Raw genomic sequence first — 21565 nt, forward strand, 5'->3', positions numbered from 1 at the left:
TTGACATGTTAACAGTCAGAATTTCTTGTGTTTTTTTAAATTTATTGGTTACCTCTCAGAAATTATTTTGTATATTTTTGTTTTCTTTGACACTATTTCAGCCTGTGTCATGTTACAATATATTCTTGAAATAAAGATGTATATCTATCTATCTATCATTGCGATAAACTAGAACAAAATTATTCACTATAACTTAAATTTAGTTGGATGAGGGTAAAAAAATTATAACACAACTGTTTTTATCTATTTAATATTACCAAATCTAATACTACAATACACATAGAAAGATACCTATATTTCTAAAAAAAACATTATACAAATGTTAACGAATGTAAAAGTTCTAAACTGCCATATTTCTAAAACTGTAAAATTCTAAAACTGCCATATTTAAATACGTACATTATTTTATGACATTTAATATTGTTATATTTTTATACATGTATAATTGGTCCATTTTTTATTGATGCCTGGTGTATATTCTTATTGGTCAGTATTTAGTTGGAACTTCTGAATCTGAAACCAAAGAAAAATAGATGAAATAACAAATAGAGATAAACACGTTTCAAAATGCAGTTTGGATAAAAAAATTGCAACGAATTAAAAAATATTGCAAAGACAGAAAGACGGTCAAAGCTGCATATGCAATAGGTCTAACAGGTACTCTTAAAACTGATGGTACTGAAGAACGAAGCCATGTGCAGGTTTTCTAGACTTTTTGAAAGGGATATAAGGGTCAAAAGAGGGCCACAATAGATCTGAATAGGTCGCTAGCCACCTCCAGGAATCTAAATGAGAAAAAAACATCATGTAAAACTTAACTGTTATACAGGGTGTCCCAGGCTGAGCGTGCATTAGAAGTTTCCAGAGAACTATGTAGCATTTTTATTTTCCAAATGCTACTTTGTTTTATTATAGACGGTATTTTATTATTGTATCGATATTCTTTTTACATTTCTACTACGCTTAAATTTCGGAACGCTCTCTATCGAAAATATTGGATCGTACCCTGGTGTATCGACAAGACGGGAAACGTCAAAATCGCCACCTCGGATTTGGCCGTTACCGAGGTCACTGTGCCATTTTGAGAATTAAGTTTATGTAGCTGGTATTTTTCACAATATGGGAAAAATATTGTGATTTTGGTATCCTATAGATGGTTGAAGGTCCCATATAGCTTTTGATTATTGAGATTTTAGTGGATCTATAGTTTTGGTAAGATTTTCCTTGACATTCCATTCGGTAGAAAAAACCTTCACATGCCTTTCTTTTAGATTCCAGTTTTTTTGATGAGAAGTGTCCAGCCCATAGACTTAAAATAAAATATAGACTACACTATTTACATCTCAACGCGGACAGACAATATTTTTTGTACACATGTTTACTTCTGGGTACAGTCGACCGAGCCTTCCTCATCCAGCCTATGTTGTCACGTCTTTAATATTATCAATATTTTTTTTCTTGTTATACACATATATTGAGATATTAATACTACAGTTTAATAAAGTAGGTTTTAATATTCCAGAGATGTATTAAATAGTCCTATACTACTAAATTATAAGTCGGATACTGTTTAAAAAGGATAAGTTCTTTACAATATGACAACACCGATTAGAGGCGAGGGAGCCTATTCATTCATTTATTACCTTGTAGTACGTGTCGGACGTGTGCGGCAAAGCTTTGTTGCCGCTATCTCCCCGGCTGTATTACGCATTTTCTTAGCTTGTGGTCCTTAAGGGTTTATTTTATTGACTTTTTCTGTTCAAGAACTATAAAATATGGTTCGCCAGTGCCAAATTTGCAAGAAATTTGACATAAATAATCCATTTATGTCCTGAAACGACTTTTGACCGGTAGGCAACTCTCAATTTACCCATTAGGAGTCAGTGGCGTTGTTGTAGAAAGGCGCTTATTTAGATAATATTTTAGTAAAATGTAAAATCTGAATTTTTTCTCTCTTACATTACATTATTTACTTACTTACACTGTAACAAAATCATAATTATAACCCTGTTAATAATTAATAATGTTTTTATTAAAAATATATTCCGGTTTATTCTAAAATTATCTTCAGAATCTTAAATAACATACAAGAATTTTAAAATTATATTACATTGTGAAACAATATTTTTTAATATACCGGGTCGTCTCAAAAGTGGCTCACCCCTATAACTCTTTTATTTTTTCAGATAAAAAAAAAACAGATTTGTATGTTAGTAGGTATATGACATAAATTAGGATTTATTGACGTATTCAATTGTTTTTGGTCTCTTCCTGTTTCACAGAAATGATTACATCTTTTGATTTTTAAAGGCACCCTCGGTATATTGCTACTTTATTCGATAAAAATGATACTCTGAATAGAATGACATATCATATGTCAACTTTTGACATTGTCGCTTAAAAACAAATCCTATTTTAAATTTCAATCCAGGGTGTCATGGTGTTGTTAAAAACACTAAGTTTTAATCAAGGAGCCTTGGAAAAATAGTTTTGATCGTCTAATGGGTTTCGTGTCTTGTCTAGGCCGGTTAAAAGATGTACAAATCGTATTTTTAATCATACATATGTCAATTTTTTCAAATGGAACAAGGGAACAAGGGACTCATTAGCATATTTGGAAAAAGCATTTTTTTATGAATATATTGATACCACACACTTGGTATTTCGTGTCAAATTGTCGTTATGAACCGCGTGTTACAATTACAATTAAACCATATGCGAGAATGTGAAAAGTTGACATATGATGTGTCATTCTATTCAGAGTGTCATTTTCTATCGAATAAAGTAGAAATATACCAAGGGTGCCGTTTAAAAATTAAATGTTATAGTCATTTCCGGTGAAACAGGAAGTGACCAAAAACAATTGAATGCGTCAATCAATCCTAATTTATGTCATGTATTAACATACTAAATATTGTTTTTTTATTTGAAAATATAAAAAAATTATGGGGGATGAGCCACTTTTGGGACGCACCCGGTATAATAAAGACAGTACCGAGTTAAATAAATGTAGTTTTCATTTTATCCACTTCCTATCACCTTCCTTGCTTTAATGGAACAGATTTATGTTTTCTCTAACTTACATAATAAGACATCACTTAACCAGAAAAAAAAATACAACAATCATATTTTTTTTCTCTCCCTGTCGCCGATTCTATTATATCTGTGGAATAGATCCTGTTTTGATTAATATTAGGGGTTGTAAATGTTTGACTAAAATTAATAATTTATTATTAATTTCAAAAATTACGTAATTTCGATTATAAAATTTCTTCTATAACGTGTATTTTATTATTTTTATCCTTTTGGACTCTAAGACGTTTTTTCTAAACTTTTATTTAAAAAACCTGTCCTAAATCTTAATAAAATATAAAAAGTTTAAATACGATATATTTTAATTTAATTATAGCTTCATTAAAATAAAAAATTACCCGGCTATGATACGGAGAGTTCAGGTGTACTTGAGAAACGAAAGACAGTGTTGTGTTTCTCGGCAGAGTCGTCAGGGAACGACCGTTACGACAGAGACAACCTATCTATCGCTCGTGTCGCACTCGTTATAACCTAAAACAATAACACAACAATAACAAGACAGTGTCTGACCGCATGTTCCAGCTATTTATGAATGAGATGCTCAGTCTATATTTTATTTTAAGTCTATGGTCCAGCCCTTATTTGAGAAGAAATGTTAAATAATTATTGATTGTGTGCCTTCACAATGAGGTAAATTAATACCTTCGTAAATTTTTCGAGTTTTTTAAAATGTAAGGTTAACTAATACCGTGCATTTCTTTTTAGGTTTTTCTACAGATTTTTCTACGTATTTTTCTCAGCATTTTTCCACGTATTTTTCTTCAAGTATTTCTAGACATTTTTCTAGACGTTTTCTGCAAGTTGTTCTGCATATTTTTCTAGAAGTTTTTCCACAAGTTTTCTTACGTGTTCAGTTACCGAAGTAATCAGTAGCAGCCTGTTCGCTTAGATTTCAGCCCTGCACCCCTCTGAGGAGAAGTTGGATGCTGTGATGTTTTTGTATCATTAAGAAGATCCTTTTTTAGTATAATTTGGTATACGCCTGTATATTTTTTATAGTAAACTAAAATTTTATTAATTTAATTCTAAATAGTCATTAGCGTGTTAAGAAATTAACTATTCTTAGCATTTTACATTTAACTGGTTAAGTACTTGCCTTCAGCATTACATTAACCCTTAATTTATAAAATTTAATGTTCTGTTACATTTTATTTTTTTTAACACTTTAAGTATTTGCCTTCAGCATTGCTTAAATTTTACTTGTATTTGATTATTAAAATAATCATGTTATATTGATTGATTATTCATATTTAACATCTATTTATGTTAACCTTTTATATCATTACGATCTTTGACCTGTAAGGGCAATCTTGGATGCAGCTTTTAAACTTTTTCCCTTAACTATATATAAACAAAAAGGTTCATGAATCTTCGTAATAAGTCAATTGAAATTTAGATATTTAATATTCGAATAAAACCAGGACCGTCTCTAAAAGTATTCTTTTTATATTATAATTGTTTGAATAATATTATACATTATATTATTATATTTCTTAAATATAATTCTTGTATATTAATGTACATAACTGCTGTGCCGAATAGGTACCGAATATTTCTAACAAGTAATAAATCTTTTTTTTTGGGTATTTGAATTGTTTCATTGGTTGATCCAGTTTCTCAAAATATTTAATAGCTATACTAATTTTAGTTTCTATTCAATTAATACACTTGTACAAATTTTCTTATTTCAGTTTGTACTATCCTTTGTAAGTATTAGCATCTTTTTGAAATAAGTGGCGCCCTCTGGTATGCAGTGTAAGGTATAGGTGGGTATCATTTTTTTAGTCAAGTGCAGAAGCAAAAGCTTGTTCCCACCGCCTCCGATATAAGAGTAGCCGTTCGCAAGATTTTTGACTTAAATTTTCAATAAAAGGAAGTTTTTGTCACAACTACAACATCTAGATCGGGGCTTTTTTGCACATTACTGTTTCACAATGAGATCTCTCGATTATTAAATTGTTCGAATATCTCTAATATTGGCCGTAGCTGTCATGAAACTGAGCGATGAAAAAATATCATAAATTATTTTTTTCAGATGGAAACTCACCCCATTTTTTATGTCACTAGTGAAAAGATTTTTCGATTCATTACTTTTTATTGATACATGTTCCTATACCTATAATAAATTGTTTTTAAGTTATTTAAGATTTAGTTTTAAAGCGAAATTTTTTCTTGACTTTATCTAGCTTCCCTTGACATTAAGTGTCAAACCATCAGACAATTTATATCCTTCTATCAAAAAAATAATTATTTGAATTTCGTATATTATAAATACTGTTGGTAAAACCTCGTATAAATATTTCGTATTTTAGTGATAGTTAATGGCAATATGACATGTGACATGGCCAGATATAGTTTTACATCGCGTGACGTTTAAAGTCATAAGCTACTGGTTAAAAAAAACAAAAAAATATACCCTTTAAAACTAAATCTTTTTTAACATTTCTCGTGGAATTCATTAACTCAGTGGGGGTGAACGATAACCTCTCATAACTGCTAAGTATTTCTAATTCTAGTCTAGATTATACGGAAGAATAAGGAACCTTTATTCTTCCGCAAATATATCCATAGGATTAGATCCATGGGCACTAAGTCAGGCGGCCTCGACGGCCAACGGCTGGGATCTTGGTTAGCTATTCAGTTATTCTTGAAATTGGCTGCAAAAATTTGCTGATAACTTCTGCGATCAGAGGCGGTGCGTCGTCCTGCTGGAAAAATATGTTTTCGAGTTCCATTAAGGGCATATCATCAGTAAGGTGTCCAGAGCCTACTAGTTATAAACGATTTACTTAAAAACGATTTATTTTAGGTATAGGAACATGTACAGGGTGGGTCAAATTCGACGCTTTTAAATGGAAACACCCTTTTCTATAGGAGATAGACGAAAACTAATATCGGTGCCTGGAGCTCAATTTTAATCAAAAACATGATGGTGAAAACCGCACATCAATATATGTTACCGTTTCGGAGTTACGGGGTGTTTTTCAAAAATGTGCATTTTTAACAAATCGCTGTAACTTTTTTGCTATGGAAAATTTTGTACTTCTATGAAAACATTTCCAAAGCACCTTTTCATGTAGTATTTAATGGTTTAAGTATAATTTTTTTAAAATTAATAATTTAAGAGTTATCAACAGAAACAATGCACGCTCAGCCTAGGACACCCTGTATTCTATTGGTAATAAAATCAGTATATCAGAAAATTCCGAAAACATTCTTTTTGGGGGGGAAAATACCAAAGTTCAGAATTTTTTTTTAAATCGTAACTATGTATCTATTTATATAAAAACTTACGTTTGTATTACATAATATAGGCCTTGATGCATTTCCCATATATACGTACGAATCCAGGTTTACATTTAACTTCTACGACATTTAGTTGTCTGGGTGTGAATCCGCTGTTGTTTACATCTCTTGATGTAGACATACCTACGTTTAAAACTGTTACTACAAGTACCAGAAGAACTAAGGTTCTTAATTTTTCCATATTTGTTCAGAAACAATATTTTAAACTCAAATCTAATTCCAATTTACTAGCACACAAGTCTTTCTATTTTTAGATATGGGGAACTTTGAACATACAAACTGCACACAAAGATAATTCTACTACGATAACTATAATATTCTTCTGCACAGTAGGTATCTCTTATTATGTTGTTGCTTTTATCTCAGACTTGCGCAAGATTAAATTAAATATATGCTTTTCGTTGTATTTGCATATTTTATTATTAAGAAATGACGAATCTATAGGTGTCGATATGGTTTTTAGTAGCGATGGGAACTATCGAATGAATTAGACTATCGAATGGTTACTGAATGAATGATTTCAACTATCGAATGGTTTCATTCGAATAAAATCATTCATTCATTTGTATACTAAACCATATGTGACAACCTCGCCGTGCAACTAAATGATTATCGTTAAGCCACGACTATCGAATGCTTTTTATAAATGAAATTTAGTATTCGTTTGATTTTTGTCTGCGTCAGTGCATTATTAGTCCTTCCAAATTTTTATAACTTGCCTTCTAAATACTGTGCTATTTTTGCGTTTATTAAAATATTTAAAATACTAAAGTAGTAGTGTTTTTTTTTAAATTGATGATTGTGTACGTGTGCAGGTGGTCAAAATTTTTCCGAAAATTTGTGTGATTTTCCGATCTTTTATTTTTTCCGATCAATTATTTAATTTTATACGGTATATGGTCTATTTTTTTAATGGGAAATTTTGAGAAGTAACAATTTTTAAGAGAGATGAGGTGAACTTACAATTAATTTTAAAAATACATATGTATTTGTATTTTAGATGTTTTAGTAATATGAATTAGTTGAACTTAATAATCATATTTAAGTAATGTGGTAATGTGGTTAAGTAAATGGTTATTGAACTCAAATTTTGGGATGGGAAAATTAAATTGATTGATTAAAGTTTTACACGTGCCAATTTAAAAAAAAAGTTAACGATATTTGTATTTTGTTTATGCTAATTCTCTTACATGTAGATTTTTGCGAAGAAATATTTTATTTATTTTTTAAAGTAAATGCCAGTAAAAGCAAATATTATTTTTAAATACTAATACAAAGTAATAAAAAGTAATACACATATATAATTATTTTGATTTCTAATTTTTTATTTATATTTTTCTTCTATTACACTGCATGCTTAGAAAATTAATAAATGTTTACATTTCATGATTTTAAAATTTGTTGTTAATATAACTAATTAGTTCTGTAATTATTATTAATTAATAAACCAACGTTGCCACACAAAAAATTTAGAGACTATATTATTTTTAAATAGGATCTAATATAAATAATTTGGACTTCTAAGTTGTTGTTTATATTTTGCTACTACTTAAAAAAATGTTTATATTAAATGATTTTAAATTTTGGTGTTAATATATATAACAAATTATTACTGTTATTATTATTTATTAAACCAGTTTTGCTTAAAAACATTAAAAATCATTTTCCTACATCCAAAATAAAAAGTATTATTGCAGTGTAACAACAGAATATTAATAAAAAAAATACAAAATATATAGTCAAACTATCCCTAACTAACTATAATACCAAAGAATAATATTCTTTGCTAATACCAACTAATACAAATATACGGCAACAGCGCCGTTCATAATGTATTTTCTGTGTAAATACTAGCACCTCAATAAAAAAAATAATGTGTCCTTATCTTTATCTGACTCAAAATCAAAGATGCCGGCTTTTTTCATACCATTGCCACCGACCGCTGTCGGGTTTCTAGGAAAGAAACCTACGTCGCCGGGCGACAACTAAAATCCAGTTTATATTTTATTATAATCGATCCTGACGAATAAATGAATTTTACAAATGAATGAATTTTATAAATGAATGGTTTTTGGTGCCGAATTAATATATTTCAAGGCAGATGACGCATCTATTCGATATTTTTATTCGAATAGTTTTCGACGAATGTTTTCTTACTAGCTATCGAATTATTCGAATGAATTGCAACTATCGAATGTTTCGATAGTATTCATTCGATAGTTTCCACTACTAGTTTTTAGTTTAATTCATAGAGGGCAACGCATTCGTTCTAAGAATATTTAACACAGTAATTTAATGGAAAGATTTTCCTTGATTTAAGTGTATACAAATACGTACCGATAGCCGATACCGACGATGTACAGAATAGCGCCCCAGGTTTGCTAGACTTTTTGAAAGGGATATAAGGATCAAAAGAGGACCACAGTACAAGGTGTCCCAGAAATAAATGCTAGTATATATATAGTTCAACCCCAGAAAAACGCCTATGAGGTCTTTTTCGCGAAAAAAAAATTTGAAAATTCAAAATTTTTTGAATTTTTTTTTTTGAAATGTCTAAATGAAATCTTATGGAGCAAATGAATGACAAACCGAAGAAATATCCCTTTATATGAGACCATGATAAAGAGCAACTTCCCAACTGGGACCGCGTTCTATCTGCGAGTTTGAATTTGTAGGAGTGACGATTTGCGATATTGTTACGAATGTAATTTTGTGGTCTATTCTATTGAAGCACTTTATAGTAAACTGCGATTGAATTTTCTCTCTGATATTATTGATTTATAGAGAAGGTATTATTTTTTTAGGGCCATGAACATAATATACCGGGTGTTTCTCAAGAGCGGTTCACCTCTATAACTTCTTTATTTTTTCTGATAAAAAACGAGATTTGGTATGTTAGTATATGACAAATTATTATTAATTAATGTATTCAATTGTTTTTGGCCACTTCCTGTTTAACCGGAAATTGCTACAACAATACTTTTGATTCTTAAATGGCACCCTCAGTATTTTTTTACTCTATTCGATAGAAAATGACACTCTGAATAGAATAGCATATCATAATATGGCAACTTTTGACATTTTTGCTTAAAAAAATCATGGCTGTATTGAAAACACTAATTTTTAATCAAGATGCATTAGAAAAATAGATTTGATTGTCTATTGTTTCCCTTGTGCCAGACCTGGCCAGTTAAAACATGCCCAAATCGTATTTTTAATCATATCTCATTTTTTTCAAATGGAACGAGGATGGTGATAATTAATAACCGTAGAAAGGGTTGGTATGTGTTGTAGTCCTTGATTATGATGTAGTTGCAGCATATATAGGGTGAGTCTTAAATAAGTGCAAATATTTTCAGGGCTGGTATATTTTGACCCCAGGAACACGTCTATGAGGTTTTTTTCGCAAAAAAAAGATGTTGAATGTCGTACATTTTCTTTTAAATTTCCCTGTATATATTTCGAAAACCTTTTAGAACTGCCTGTTCACAGGGCCGGCGGAAGGAACGGGCGACCCGGGCGACCGCCCGGGGCGCCGAATGTGAGGGGCGCCACGCCAGCAACTAAAATATTTAAAAAAAAATTGTTCGTGGTATTTTACTTATAACTGAAAAGCTATCAATTTTTTTGTAAATAACTCTTCCTTTCTATAATTCTTGTTTTTATAAATTTTCTCTAAACAATAAACTGTTTTGGGTCAAGAGCCAGCAAAATTGACAGTTTTAGACTGACCGCTCAAAATTGCACTTTGTCTACTACCCACACCCTTTATTTGTTAATGGCTGATCTGCCCTAAAATTATATGAAACAAATATTCAATTCGCAAGAAGCTAAATATCGAAGAAGCTATCCCGATATCATTATCAAAAAAAGCTTGTAAGTTTGCCTCATTAATTTATTAACAGTAGTGGGAAAAAATATCAATCTTCTGGTGATTTTGATTATTCTGGATTGAATATGTAGTAATACATGGTAAATGGTAGCAGAATCGTAGAAATTTCTCATTAAAGCAAGACAATGAATGCATCTCAAATCTCAAACACTGGCTGATCCTCATTTTGAAGCCGACAAAACTGTATCTGATCATACCTATACTGATTCTGCACGAAATGATTGATTGTGAAAAAGAAAAGAAGTTTTTCTTAAATTCTTATAGAAACATAATGCAATTGCTTGCAACTAAATAATAATGTTTTCAAAGATCACTTATGCTTATCATTTATATACCGGGTGCGTCTCAAAACTGGCTCGCTCTTATAACTTGTTTATTTTTTCAGATGAAAAAACGAGATTTGGTATGTTAGTATACGACATAAATTAGAATTAATTGATGTATATTCAATTGTTTTTCATCACTTCCTCTTTCACCGGAAATTAATAAAGCTTTTGATTTTTAAATGTCAACCTCGGTATATTACTACTTTATGCGATAGAAAATGACAATCTGAATAGAATGACATATCATATGTCAACTTTTACATTTTCGCATAATATGGTTTATTTGAAATTGTAACATACGGTACATAACGACAATTTGACTCGAAATATCAAGTGTTTGGTACAAAATTATTCGTAAAAAATTCTTTTTCCAAATATGCAGCAAATGAGCACTTGTTCCGTTTAAAAAAATTGACATAGGATTAAAAATACGATTTGGGCATTTTTTAACCCACCAGGACAAGACACGAAAAACATTAGACGATCAAATCTATTTTTCCAAGGCTCCTTGTTTAAAAATTAGTGTTTTTAACACAGCCATGGCACTCTAGATTGAAATTTAAAATACGATTTTTTTAATTAATAATAAGTTATGTCATATACTAACATTTAACTGTAGCTGTTAAAACAACGCAAGGAACTCCACAAGGTGGAGTAACCTCCCCTTTGCTGTGGAGCTTGGTGGTGGATGAACTACTAGATGAATTAACTCTAGCGGGAATACACTGCATTGGGTATGCAGATGACATAGTCATGATCGCTCGGGGGAAAAGGCACCCTGTGTAATATTATCCAAAGACGACTCCGTATCACTGAGAGATGGTGTAGGACTGTCGTGCTGAGTATCAACTCAGACAAAACCGCGATAGTGCCATTCACCAGAAAGCGAAGTCTGAAAAACTTGAAAAGAATTCAACTAGATGGAAAGGTAATACTGCCAACACAGGAAGTTAAATATCTGGGAATAACCCTGGACAGTAAACTCCTGTGGAACAGGCATATTAAGAACACTACCAGCAAAGCCATAAAGGCTCTCATGATATGCAGAAGACTGGCCGGAAATAGATGGGGCTGCTCCCCTAACACTTTGCGCTGGATGTATACCATGATAGTAAGACCCATGATTACTTATGGAGCAGTTGCCTGGTTCACAAAACTAGAGCAACGGACGGCAAGGCTAAACTTGTGCAAAGTCCAGAGACTAGCATGCGTTTGTATCACAGGAGCCATGAAAACCTGTCCAACAGCAGCAATGGAGGTCATTCTAGATCTAACACCACTGCACATTGTCATTGGTAGAGATGCCCATGCGACAATGATTAGAATGGTCACTAACGGAATTAGAACTGGGAGAATTGTCAGATCAGGGGCTTGGAACACCCTCAAAAAGGAAATACCACTCCTGAAACTCCCAGTGGACGATATGCCAAGAACGTACAACTTTGACAAACATGTCAATGTAGTATTGAGCAATAAGAAGGATTGGAAGAGCGAAACGCTTGCCCAGCAGTTAAAAGACCATACCATAACTTGGTATACTGATGCTTCCAAAACCAATACGGGAACAGGGATCGGAGTGTTTGCGCCGAGAGCTAATTACTCCGAACCAATGGGCACTTACCCTAGTATCCTACAGGCAGAAATCTACGCTATCGAGAGATGCGTACAACTTATCTTAGATAGGAACTATCGGAAACAAGAAATAGCCATCTTATCTGATAGTCAAGCAGCGTTAAAAGCGATCAACTCAGTATCAATCAATTCGAAATTGGCCAAAGAATGCATAGAGAAGCTGAATAAATTAGGCAAAGAAAACAAAGTCCTCCTACTCTGGGTGCCTGCTCACCAAGGGATAGAAGGCAATGAAAAAGCAAATGATCTAGCTAGAAAAGGAGCGAACACTCCACTAACTGGACCAGAACCGTTCTGCTTTCCAAGTGGTAATCAACTCAAGGCGGAACTCAAAAACTTGGAAGATTCCGTCCGCAACCTGGAGTGGGAATCTTGCAACGGTCTAAGACACTCGAAGAAGTTTCTGAGGGCTTATGATTAAGAAAAATCACAGATCTTCCTGGGTTTAAGTAAGAACAATCTTCGGATTGTCACGGGGTTTTTAACAGGACACTGTCTCCTCAATTAACACCTCAGTAGATTGAAACTAAGAAGAAACGGCGAATGCAGATTCTGTGGGGAAAATGAGGAAACACAGTACACCTCATCACTGAGTGCGCCGAGACGACAACCATTCGTGCCATGAATTTTGGTACGACTGATATTGGAGACGGAGAACTACCCTCTATAAAACCGCCCCAGATACTGGCTTTTGTCAAAGCCCTGGGACTGTATGATGAGTTATGATTCAAGAAAGGGGGACACAATGGATCTGTAAGGTCGAAGTGATTAACCCCCTCCCACTCATTCTAAAAAAAAATACTAACATACCAAATTCCGTTTTTTATCTAAAAAATTAAAATAGTTATAAGGGTGAGTCGCTTTCAAGATGCACCCGGTATAGAAAAAACAACAACCGCGGACTAAGATTGAACGAAGAGAAGAATTTTGAAGTACCTTTAAGTGAATTTTTATTGTTAAAGTAGCATATATATACTTAGTTGTTATGGTAACATGTTAACTATAGGGGGGGGGGCGCCAGGTAGGGTATTCGCCCGGTCTCAATATTTCCCTTCCGCCGGCCCTGCCTGTTCACCGCAAATTTTCCCACGGTATAATTTCTTAATCTCTGATATTACCATAGTTACGGCTTTACTCTATGGTTAAAATCAAATTTCTCGTGATACAAAACACCCAGATACCAATTTTTATCCAAATATTGACGTTACTTGAGAAATTATTTAGAAAAAATCGAAACAAAAATGAAACTTCTTCACCCTGTATCTCCGAAACAAAGTATTTTAGGACATACATTTATACGAACTTTTTTACTTATTTTCATTTGCAGAATATGCTCCCGGAATACAGTTCGGACCATCTTGTATATCAAACTACCTACTTCGAAATTTAATGTATTAAAAAAAAGATCAAATAATACTCCCAAAAAACCTACCTGAATCGTTTTAATCATAAGATTTGACGCATTTGTTGTTTATATAAACGTATCCAGCTTTACAAGGTACATTTATTATGCTCTGAACCATACGGAATATTGCTGGATCCTCATGATCTTCTGATTCGGAGTTGGATGAAGATTTTAGTCTATCTCCCAAGTTGAACGACGCGATCACACTTATACATGTCACCAATGTAATTAGGAAAATAACAACTTTGAGTAGATTACTCATAATTAATTATTTCTACAAAAATCGTCAGGTAACATTCAAAGTAACAATTAAACTGAGATTGCAGAAGTAAGAGTGATTAAATTAATTAAACATATCTTATCTCTGGCATACTGATAAGCCTTTATCGATGCGAATTAATTGATAAAAACACATCTACCAAAAAAAATTAAAGTGTTCTTGAATAGTTTTTTTACATACTTAGTTTTTTTTTACTATCTCTCATACAGCAGCTAACATCCCTGATTCAAAAAATTCTTTACCAACACAGGATACCCGATGAATGGCGAACCAGCACCACTATCTTGATGTTTAAAAGAGGAGATAAGAAGCTGCCCTCAAACTATAGAGGCATAAATCTTCTAAGCACCACACTAAAACTTACGACAAAAGTGATAACAACCAAAATAAACGACTTAACATGCTTAGCAGATGAACAGCAAGGTTTCAGATCGGGCAGATCATGCACAGACGCGGTTTTTGTCATAAGACAGATAACAGAAAAATCAATCGAATATAACAAACCAGCGTATATGTGTTTTATTGATTTAGAAAAAGCGTTCGACCGTGTGCAGCTAAGAGACGTTGTACACCTTCTTTACAATAGGCAAATCCCACACAACCTCGTTAAAACCATACAAAACATATATGAAGCGAACCAAATTCAAGCTAAAATTAACGGGGTCCTGACCGAACCAATAAATGTAGGCTGTGGTATCCGACAAGGTGACTCCCTGAGCCCTCTTCTTTTCAACATCATTATGGACGAAATAATAGGAAATGTACGTTTACTGAAGGGATACAGTATGGGCGACCAGGAAATTACTATTCTAACTATGCCGACGACGCCGTATTGGTAGCTGAAAATGAGAACGATCTACAGCGCTTATTACATCGATTTAATTGCACTGCCAAATCACTTATTATGATAATATCGACTCAGAAAACTAAATGCATGACGACATTAAAAGTACCACTAAGATGCAAACTGGAAGTCGAGGGCAATGTTATTCAGCAAGAGATGAAGTTTAAGTATCTAGGCATAGAAATCTCAGGATATGGTGATGTAGAAGCGGAGGTGCGAGAACGGACAACGAAGGTAACCAGAATAGCAGGATGCCTAAATGATACAATATGGCGAAATAAAAACATTGAGGTGGAGACTAAAGCGAGAATTTACAAGGCAACGCTACGACCAATAATGACATACACTGCAGAAACTCGACCTGATACAGCGAAAACTAAACAACTACTAGAAACAACCGAAATGAGAGTACTACGCAGAATAGCTGGAAAGACGCTTCTGGACAGGAAGAGAAATGAAAGCATAAGAAGAGCGTGCAAGGTGGAAAATGTAAATGAGTGGGTACTTAGCAGAAAGGAAGAATGGAACGAGCATATCAGCAGAATGGACAACAGAAGGATAGTGAGAGTTGCACGCGACAAATCACCGCTAGGTCGCAGAAGCTTAGAACGTCCACGAAAACGATGGAGCGACAACTTGTCAGTCTAACCGGTAGAGACGACGAAACCAAACAGGCAATTCGCCTAGTATGAAGAAGGAAGAAGAAGAAGAAGTTTTTTTTTACCAATTTACCTCTTTTTGTTTCCTAGCCTACTACTATAATTTTTAGACCATATAATCCTAAGCGGCAGCCTAACATGATTTGTTCTCTTAATATTTCCGGTTAGAGAGAAGATAGAAACTTGCGGTTTGCGCTGATATTTTGGAAATTTTGTGCTCTATTTAACTGTACAAAGAGAAATATAGATTTTTTTATGCAAAACCCCAATATCTGTTATGATGTCAAACAACGCCCTCCAGCTACCACGAAAGAAATTATGGAAAAAAAATATACTAGAGATCATTAAGGAAGAAAAGCTCTTGAAAACGAGCCCTAGTTTGTATAAATCGGGTAACCTAAACCAAAGTTATCCTTATTTTAATAAAAGCAAGTTTAACCTTCCCCCACCACTTTATTTTATGAGATAGAGCAAAACACTCTATATCAAAAAAATTACAAATTTCTCGATGATTACAAGAGTAATATTTAAAATACCTGCTCACCTGCATATTTTTGAGAAAACCCCTGTTTTCTGATTGGCTATCAGAGAAACGCCCCTTAGCGGACATTTTTCGAAGTTGAAAATATTTTCCAGCGATTTCTCTTAGTCGATTTACTTTTTAGATTTTTTTTCCTAAAGTTATACGATAAGTAGTTTCTGAGATACAGCCGGCGTCCATTCTTATTTGGCCACCCGGTACATGTACGACTTTGACGAACATAAAAAACATACGCAAAGAGGTGAAACAATGAAGTCGGGCATTGCAGATCATGTGTGGTCCAAGCACCACAACATAAAATGGTCGGAAGCACGGGTTGTCCACAAAGAACCCTTTTGGAAAAAGCGCAAATTTAAAGAGGCCGTATTCATATCTAGCAATAATAAATTATTTAGCAATCCAAGTATGGAAATTTCTACAAAATGAGAGCCACTCGTAAAACGTAGTTTAGTTCACACTTGATAACGGTCAGTGATACTTCTGTCCGAACGTTGTATAAGGAAAAATAAATAAAGACAATGGAAGTCCGAAATTCTTTTAGTTTCACATTTACTATTGTTACAATATTTTTTATACACGTATAATTAGTCCATTTTTTATTGATGCCCAGTATATATGTATTATTTTGCTTAGCGTTTAGTCCGGAATCTGAAACAACAAAAAAAATAGATGAATTAACAAATAGAGATCAGCACGTTTCAAAATGCAGTTTGTGTAAAAAAATTGCAACGAATGGAAAAATAAAGTAAGCAAAGACAGAAAGACTGTTAAAGCTGTAGTGGGTTTACTAATAAGACATTGTAAGCTGAACAGGGTCTAAAGCTGTTTGGAGCATGTGCAGATTTCAGTCAATCTCAAGAAGAATCGACAGAAACACATTTTATGGCAAATGTGCGGTTCTTTCTGCTGATAGGCCATTGACGAAGAGCTTTATGGAGAGTACAGTATCCAAGCTTTTAACTTTTTGGAAAAAAGATAAGACTGGACAATGTCTCTTCTAATCTAAAATGAAATAATCTAGTCCAATATGAGAAAAAGAAAATATTGTAGAACATAACTGGTATTATTGGTAATAAAACCAGTATATCAGAAAGTTTTTAAAAATCCAAACTCTATTCATATAAAAACTTACGTTGGTCTGCACTTTCCATTTAGAAGTATGTATCCAGGGTTACATTTACTGTCGAAGATGATATTGCGATTTACTCCCTTGTTCTCTACATTGCTTGATGTAGAAATACTTGCGTTTAACTGACTGTTTGCCTGAAAGACTGTTACCACAAGTACCAGAAGTACTAAGGTGATTAATTTTACCATATTTGTTTAGAAATAAGACTTTCAACTGAAATTGTAGCTGATTCCCTTCGTGTCGGAACATTTATACGGTTTTTTCAATTTATGAAACCCATAAAATATGGCGATAATGAAGTTATACCGGGCGCGCAAAAAGCTTAGCGTCGCTGCGAGGCTTATACGGATCAATCGAAAATGGTTGGAATGGGTGGCAAACCTGTCATAAGGGAATTTAGGTTTGGTTATTGGTACCGATGACAAAACAAATTATATAGATCGAAAAATTTTCGGCAAAGTAATAATAATAATAAAGAACTTTATTCGGTAAAGAAGAAAAAATACACCAGGAAATAACGCTGCACTGAATAGGTATCGGCGAGAGCGAGCGACACGTAATTTTCAGTTTACGTTGAAATAAATATAAAGGAGGGCGCGCACTGCATCGGATCGGACCGACCAGCAAAAGCGACTGCGACCATCGTACATATAGACGGCCGCGGCGCCGGCGTCCACTAAAACATTTCGGCCTGTAGAGGCCAGATTCCTACCTCTACCCATAGAGAAAGTTTAGAGAGTGGTGAATCGCGTGGTAAAATGTTGGGAGATTGCGCTTTTAGCGCCCTCTACTTGGCTACAGGTACGAACTATGAAAGAGCGGGAGATTTAAATTATTATTATACTTATTATTTTTAAGGCAATTAAAACTAAGAGTGCCCTTAATCAAAAACAGTGATATAAATGGAGATACCTACTCAAGTTTTATATTATCATGATACTAAAGGATATAAATACAGCATTTATAATCCTTTTACGCCTTTTTATTCAAAGTCTTACACGCTAATATAAAATTTGACTATCTCCATTTATTTCACTATTTTTGGTTAAGGGCACTCTTTATTTTAATTTTCCTTTTTTTATGGGAAAACGATTAAATGGGAAGAATTGAATGGGAATGGAAAGAATGACCAATTATTGTATTTTGTGTTAATTTATAATACCCCTACTCTACTAAATATCTAGCTACATTGTACTTACAGTTAAATAGCTACATTGTACTAGTTATATCCATATTTACAGTTTTATGATGGCTATTATTTTATTTCAACGTGCTACCAATTGATTCGCTCCGACTTGAGTACTTACTATACCTCGAGATGGCTCCAGGAATTATTTATCTTTACAGGCCTAGAATATGAAGATTCACAGTAGAATTTTTGGTTTTACTACCTATTAGAAACAAACCTACCCCCCTACATCAAGGGACATACAATTATGCCTTGTTCTCGGCCATGATATTCCTTCCATTCTATATCCAACATCCAACTTAGCAGACCTTCTGGTTCACAACAGGGCCTAGACTGGCCGGATGATATTTTAACAGAATAGCCCTTGATATCTCCTTCACACTTTTATTTAATAATTAAATAGGAGGGCTGGATGGTATAATTTCTAGAAAGAATAGCCTGTGAAATAAAAACTTCTGCATGGACATTACCTTTCTTACCTTTGTCTGCTATTTTTTAATAAAAAACCACTGTTTAGTTTGCACAAAAATAAAATTAACAATCAAAATTTCTTAAAAAATGATCAAGCGTTTGTACTACGCCGTGTGCCGGTTTTTGAACAAACAACAAACAAAAAAATGAGGTTAGCGGCGTTGCCAATGTCAATTTTCTAAACTATCCAAAAATCTAAATTAAACTCGCCAATTTGGGGAGAAAAATGTCCAGATTCACCAAAAATTCCCCATATGATTATTTTAACAAAAAAAAATAATTTTAATAAAAATACAATATTTATTATACATATTAGAGGGATTAAACTGTAAATTGACTCCTTGTTTTTTAATCCCTTCCCTAGTAGTCATTAAATAATTTGAGGTCACTAAATTTTCTTTCAACTGAAGCATTTGCAAAGGGAAGCATAAGTAAAAAGCAGATTATAATTTTTAAGTTGGGAAAGATATAGGTATCGTCCCGCTCCGTTTTTAAAGCTAAAAATTTTACGCCATTTTCAATCAGCAATAAAATGTTGAAACTCCCCTTATTTTCGCCGCCTATTGCTAATCCCCACAAAATTCCCAATCGGCTCCGGATTCCCCAAAATTAGGGAAATTCCCCACAAATTGGCAACGCTGGAGATTAGCGTGTTCTTTCTGAATATGCTAAGACTAACGGACTAGTGTCGAAACACAGATAGCTAGATGGACGTATTTCGGCACTTGCGTCGATGCGCTACAGGTACATTTGCCTGCGCGTCGTATGTCTTCTGGCAGTCTTTTAATTTTTCTGTTTGTCTATGCCTCTACCTATCTACGATAGTCAAGTCATCGCCTTCGCCGTTTCTCGCCGGCCCGATCCGATGCAGTGCGCGCGGAGCTTTAGCCCGCGCACCGCATTAGATCGGTGCGCTCGGTGCGCTTCGAGCTATCGGCGATACTCGCGCCATCAAGCGAAATCAGAGAATGCATGGGAGGGGGCGAATAGTCTACGCCGAGCGACTGTTTTTAGTGGAGCGGTTTTACATTAAACATGTCCGATGAATTATTAATCGAAAGTGTACGAGACCATATCATACTTAATATGCGCTTTCTGATAAAAATTTCTTACAAGCACGTAACCTATATTGTTTACTACACTTATTCAATAACTGAATTAGAAAACCTTCCGATTAAACCCGTTTATTTCTCATCTCGTTTTGATTATCTCACATTACTTTGAAAATCGAATTTAAATATCGTCAAAAAACTTATCATATTATTTAATTTTTGGTTTGTTTTGACGTTAGTAATAACAGCTGATAGTCATCCTATGTTTCTATGTTGATCGCTCCGTAAAAGGTACAAATAGAGAAAATAATATTTATGTTTGAATAAAATATTTGTACATATATCTTCCGTATGTTAGAAAAAAACGGCGTCCAGTTGGATGGGAAATGACGATTGATGACATTTCCTATATAAATTTACATATAAAATGGCACCGACCTTCATTTCATGGTCATCGCTGATGCCGTTCCTTTTCGATAATACGGTACTATAAAAACTATTTATATTTTTTATTTTTTCAATTTTCTTTGACTTTTTTATTATATTTTAAGTTTTTAAAATCTTGGTTTTAAGTCAGTAGTGAATAAAACGAAACTTGTGTTTACATTTTGTTTAATGATTGACGTTTCGACTAATTTTAATTCGGTCTTCTTTAGAATCTATAATATACAATACAATTTTATCACTAACAATGTGTTTAATATATAATTTTTTCTTACCACAAACGTAGAAAATTATTTATACGTATATTATAGATTCTGAAGAAGGCCGAATTAAAATTGGTCGAAACGTCAATCATTAAACAAAATGTAAACACAAGTTTCGTTTTATTTACTACTGACTTAAAACAAAGATTTTAAAAACTTAAAATAAAAGCGATATATAAATGTTTGTAATGACACTTATTTAGATTAAAAAACTAGAAATAAAAGTTTTATTTGACTATTTTTCATATCTAGCTTTGTTTTTAAAGAACAAATTAAACCCTTTTGAGTTATACCAAATTTGTTAAAATCGGTTAAGCTAAGAGTCATGTAGTATATTTTATCCCCATCTTCCACTCTATTTCACTAATTTTATGTGGTTTGTTAAGATCTAAATTTATTAATGTGTGTTTGGTTAAGATCTAAATAATATCAATTTCCATCATAAAGCATAAAATATAAAAAGTTGCATAAAAATATAAATAGTAATAATACTTTATAATTTTTTGAAATGCCGAATGAATTTGACTAAATTTGAATAAACTTCTCCTCGTCTATGCTCAAATTTATGCTGGTGACGTACTCTCGACCGTCGACCGTCGATCGTGCGACTCCAGTGCGCGGCTACAATCGACTTTCCGACCGGTCGCACAGTGCTTCGTCCCATGGACAAAAATCAAAAAATAAGTTAAAATTTACTAATATCTGAATATATAATTTTATACTTATAGCAATGTTCAACCATCCTGTATATTATTTTTCATAAACAGCGTTTTTTGTTAGCAAATATTTTCACTAAAAATAAATTTTGCGATCATTATCTTATCAGTGAAAAGAATAACATTCATAGTAGTTCTGTATATTATGGAGTTAAACGGTACGTACTTAATTGAAAGCCACTATGAATATTGTTAAACAAGGTATGTACTTTAAATTTATTTCTAAACAAGGTCGTGATTGTTTAGTTTTTATTTATTTTTTAAGATGATTCTTAAATGGGTATAAAAATTTTACGTTTTCAAACTTCAAAAAGGCATTTAAA

General features: G+C 33.2%; 2 long non-coding RNA genes across 3 annotated transcripts; both read right to left on the reverse strand.

The window, feature by feature from the left end:
• Window positions 1-232: 232 nt before the first annotated feature.
• On the reverse strand, window positions 233-14525 carry LOC115887527. 2 transcript variants are annotated; one of them, XR_004051100.1, is made up of 2 exons: window positions 13682-14525; window positions 233-513 (listed from the first exon to the last, which is right to left on the reverse strand). It is a non-coding gene; the product is annotated as an uncharacterized LOC115887527 (long non-coding RNA). The 2 variants fall into 2 exon arrangements; XR_004051101.1 differs by lacking the exon at window positions 13682-14525 and adding an exon at window positions 6388-6854.
• A 1974-nt stretch (window positions 14526-16499) lies between these two features.
• Window positions 16500-17248, reverse strand: LOC115887523. The gene is made up of 2 exons (XR_004051098.1): window positions 17111-17248; window positions 16500-16626 (listed from the first exon to the last, which is right to left on the reverse strand). It is a non-coding gene; the product is annotated as an uncharacterized LOC115887523 (long non-coding RNA).
• Between the last annotated feature and the right edge of the window lie 4317 nt (window positions 17249-21565).

This window comes from Sitophilus oryzae, unplaced genomic scaffold (assembly GCF_002938485.1).
Source record: "Sitophilus oryzae breed Bouriz unplaced genomic scaffold, Soryzae_2.0 scaffold_576_pilon_pilon, whole genome shotgun sequence".
NCBI lineage: Eukaryota > Metazoa > Arthropoda > Insecta > Coleoptera > Curculionidae > Sitophilus > Sitophilus oryzae.